Here is a 4,686-nt window from a genome sequence, read left to right as displayed (position 1 = left end):
AAACAATTTTAATTCAAGTGGCACCTCCTCAGGCAATGCACCAGATTTACTCAGGCGACGATTAGCTGGATGGTCAAACTGGGCTCCTGGCTACTCATTTATGCAGATATCCCAATTCTAGGCACGATATACATAATCCAGCAAACTGATATGATAATTCCTCTACGAACTGAAGAACTAATCTGTGTACATATATAACAGTGTTTGGATGAGCATATTCTCATCATGAAGCCATAAACAAGTCAAAATTTACTAAAAAAGCCTTTCAAGAATTTGGATGGCATGAAAAGTTTGCAGTGCAGCATGCCTTCTGAGCCCAGGGGTAACCTTGCTAAACTCTCATGTGGGAGAGCTACACAGTTGCTTTATGCAAGTGCCACGACCTGCTGAAATGATGGCATGAGGTTGCATTCTTTCTTAGTACTACTTTTTTTGACTTCAGGAAGAGTAAAGGATGGATGAAGAAGCATGCAAACAATAAATACCCGTCATTTCAATACTTTTAAGAAAGTTCACTTGAATAATTGTAATTTCATGCATACTGGTGACATCATGTCTCTTCAGTACATGACATATGGGTCTTCAGGGCAGCAGACTTCCCTCTCTCTTTTCCATTCTAGAACCAGGAAAAAAAAGTTATTTCCTAAGGGAAAGTCTCCGCACAGTAACCAGCACCCTCTTGTGTTCACGGCGAGCAGAGGCCAAACCCCGTGCCAAGTAACTCCGGATCACTCTGGAGCTTCATCCTGCAGCACCTTCCACAGCCCCAAACCTGACATAACAGCAGGAGCCTGAAGTCTTATACATGTTTCTCCAACAGCTGCTGGCTATTGCCCAGACAGGAAAGCAGTAATTAGCACGGCTTTATGTACCTTAATTTTCTCAAATGCCATCAGAAATATTCCGATAACAAATAATCTGAACAACTTCTGCCCCAAGTCTTTCTTTTGAGCTACCACAAAGCTCAAAGAAGCTTTCCAAGAAGCTTGGGTGTTTCTCAAAATAGAATTTACACAATGTCTTCAGCAGAAGCCAGGAAGTTTTCTATGGCTCTTCTGATCTCCCATGCCTTACTCAGTTAAGGATTTATGAGACAGAAATAGCCATATAAATAAAGTAATAGCAATGAAATGGCATAAGTAAATCCAAATCAGAACAAATATGCAGTTTGGCTAGGGTATGGTACTGGTATCTAAATAAAAGAAAAACTGATGCAACCACCAGTGGATCAGTTCTCCAGCCACTAAACTAACACTGAAGTGTTTTCTTGTTTATGTTATTTTCCTGTTTGGATTACTTTGTACAGAAATTCAGAATTGCATATAGTTTCCATACAGTTCTCTGTAGAAACTACTTAATAGCTGCAGTTTAATACATACAGGTAGTGTGTGATAGCTCTGAATCCATGGGCCCACCTTCCTGAGGAAGTAAAAAATCCATGAATTCCTCACCTTATTAACCTATAAAGCAAACTGGATAACAGCCACAGTAGCCCTAATTATAGGACCCATGTTTAGATAAGGGCCTGCAAATGGGAGAAACATAGCCACGACCACATACCATCCAAACTGGGATAAGCAAGACCACATAGTGACATGTAACGAGGTTTCTATACCCAGCACACAAAAAGGAAAAAATTAATAGGCTACTCAAGAACCGTTATTCCTTTTTTTTACCCTTTTTCTGTCAATGCCCTTGGGCCCCATGCTTGGGCACCAAAATCTGTCTCAGTTTGAAAGACAGTGTCTGCTCGGGAAGGCAGGAGCCTCCCTTGGAATGGAGAATGTGAGCCCTCTCCCTCCAAATTGCTACATGTTTGAAATTAAGGGGCTCTCAGGCAAAGATATTGGAGTAGGAATAACAGTTCTTTAGTAGTATGTGTAAGGAGGAGAACAAACCAACAACAACTACGGTATTAGCAATAAACAGGCCCGGGAGCCCAGTCCCGGCCTGCTCGGCCGCGGCCCCTTCCCCCTGCTGCAGTTCCGGGCTCGGCCGGGTCCCTCCACAAACCCCATGGCACCAATCCCGGGCTCCAGCGGGACTCTCGGGAGCACCTGGCTGGGATGGCAGGGATGAGCAGAAACCCTGGTGTGGTGGACGAGATGTATCAGAAACTCCGCAGCCATAGCTGGAACCCGCTGGGCAGGGCAGGGTGTGGGACCCAGCAGCAAAAGTAAAGCAGCTCCCAGCTGGGTTATGGAGGTGGCAGCAAATTCCCTTCCCCAAGTCTGACCATCCTCCTCCACAGCACAGTGAGAGAGAGAGCCCCCAAATCCCCAGCCCCATCTTTTTCCTGCTTCTGTTCTTGCAGTATCTCTTTTCCCCCTGAGAAAAAAAACAGAGGAGTACCGTCTCAAACACCCAGCCATCTGTGCTTCCTAGCAACTCAATGGGAAAAAATTCCACAAGGAAACAGGAAAGAAAAGGAAAGAAAAAACCCAACCCCTGACACGCTATTAAAAAAAGAGGTGAACAAGTGCATGCTTGCTCTGCAGAGCTTTTTGGGAAAAGCAGATGAATGTCTAGCTGATACAACCGAGAAGAGTGTACCTGAATGTTGGTACACAGTTTGTGGTAGCTGGGAGTGGGGCTGGCCCAGCCTCATGCCCAGTGGGTACAGCTGTGAGAAGCAGTTGAGCAGCATTGACAGCAGTGAGCCATGGAGTGCCCAGGTGCACCAAAGGGAACAGAGGGCACGCAGGTGCAGGGCATGAACGTGAGGGGTGTAAACGGTTGGGCTAAAGGACAAGAAAGGCAGATCCTTGCAGCCTTCTGAAGTGATGTTACTCTGTATGGGCAAGTTCTAAATAGTCTGGAAGGTTAGTCAGGGGAAACAGTGCAAACAGACATACTGGAGCTCCAGCTCCATAAGGGAGAAAATCAGCACATCTAGCAACATTAATATTAACACTAACTAGAGTTACTAAGTCTATTGTAAGAATGGCAGGGTATGATGTCTTTTTTATAGAGTCATAGAATCCTTTGGGGTGGAAGGGACCTTTAGCATCCATCTGGTCCAGTACCTCCCTGCAATGAGCAGGGACATCTTCCACTAGATCAGGTTGCTCAGAGTCCTGTCCAACCTGACCTTGAGTATTTCCAGGTTGGGGCACATACTACATCTCTGGGACACCTGTGCCTTTTTTTGCCACCCTCATCATAAAATTACTTCCAACTTAAATTTACCCTTTTTCAGTTTAAAACCACTGCCCTCTGTCATATTGTCGCTGCCCTGCCAAGAGCGGTGCCCATCTTTACTATAAGTCCTCTGTGAGTATTGAAAGACTGCAGTAAGATCTTCCTGTAGTCTTCTGTTCCCTGAACAACCCCAACTATATCAGTCTTTCCCCCCAGGTGAGGTTTTCCCTCCCTCTGATCATTTCCATAGCCATCCTCTGGACTCCAGCAGTTCCATGTCCTCCCTGTGCTGGGACCCCAGAGCTGGATGCAGGGTTCCAGGTGGGCTCTCACCAGAGCAGAGCAGAGGGGCAGAATCCCCTCCCTCCCCTGCTGCCCACGCTGCTTTGCAGGCAGCCCAGGACACGTTTGGCTCTCTGGGCTGGGGGTGCCCATGGCTGGGTCATGTCCAGCCTCTCATCCACCAGCACCCCCCAGTCCTTCTCACTGGGTTGCTCTCCATCTGCTCATCCCCAGCCTGTCCCCTGATACTGGGGGTTGTCCTGGCCCGGGTGCAGCACCTTGAACTTGGCCTTGTTAAACCTCATGGGATTCCTGTGGGCCCCTTCTTGAGCTTGTGCAGATCCCTCTGGACAGCATCCTGTCCTTTAGGAATGTCAGCTGCACCACACAGCTTGGTGTCATCTGCAATGCTGCAAACACTGTCTGTGTCTTTGTTGAAGATATTTAACAGTACTGATCCCAATACAGACCACTGAGGGACACTGCTTTTCACTGATGTCCCTCTGGACATTGGGCAATTGACCACTACCTTCTGGATGTGACCATCTGGTCAATTCCTCATCTACCAAGCAGTCCACAGTCCACCCATCCAATCCATCTCTCTCCAGTTTAGACAGGAGGATGTGGTGGTGGGACTGTGTCAAAGGCATTACAGAAGTCCAGATAGATATCTGTAGCTCTTCTCTTGTCACTCCACCACAGAAGGCCACTGGGCGGGCCAGGCAGGACTTGCCCTTGGTGAAGCTGTGCTGGCTGTTTCAGATAATCGCCCTCTTCTCTGTGTGCCTTAGCACAGCTTACAGGAGGATCTGTCTTCCCAGGCTGTCGTGGGTTTACAGGAAACAAGTTTTCTGGGAATGGAGTGGCCAGAGGCTAATGGGTGTTCAGATTCTAAAACTGACACCAGGCTTGGCCACTGAGGGTGGATGCGGCTCTGAGAACACAGGGGTTAGAAGCAGAGCACTCCCCTGGGCTCTCTCTTTGATTTCCGGCCAGCAAAGAGGCAAGGCCTCCCCTGCCCGGCTTCGAGCTGGGTGGGGGAGAGGAAACCTGCGGCCCGGCAGAGGTAGGCCTGACCCCTCAGGATGGAAGGGTGGTGGGGGCACCAGGAGGTGTTGGGCAGCCCCCCCCAGGAGAGACAGAGGGAGAGAGGCCCCGAGAAGATTTGGGCAGCCCCCCCACCCCCAGCTAGAAGACGAGAGAGAGAAAGCTGGTACGGGCCTGTGGCCTTGAAGTGATATCAGCCTGTGAAGAAGGAGGGGG

Source organism: Geospiza fortis, unplaced genomic scaffold (assembly GCF_000277835.1).
Source record: "Geospiza fortis unplaced genomic scaffold, GeoFor_1.0 scaffold240, whole genome shotgun sequence".
NCBI lineage: Eukaryota > Metazoa > Chordata > Aves > Passeriformes > Thraupidae > Geospiza > Geospiza fortis.
Note: the sequence above shows the minus strand (reverse complement) of the source record.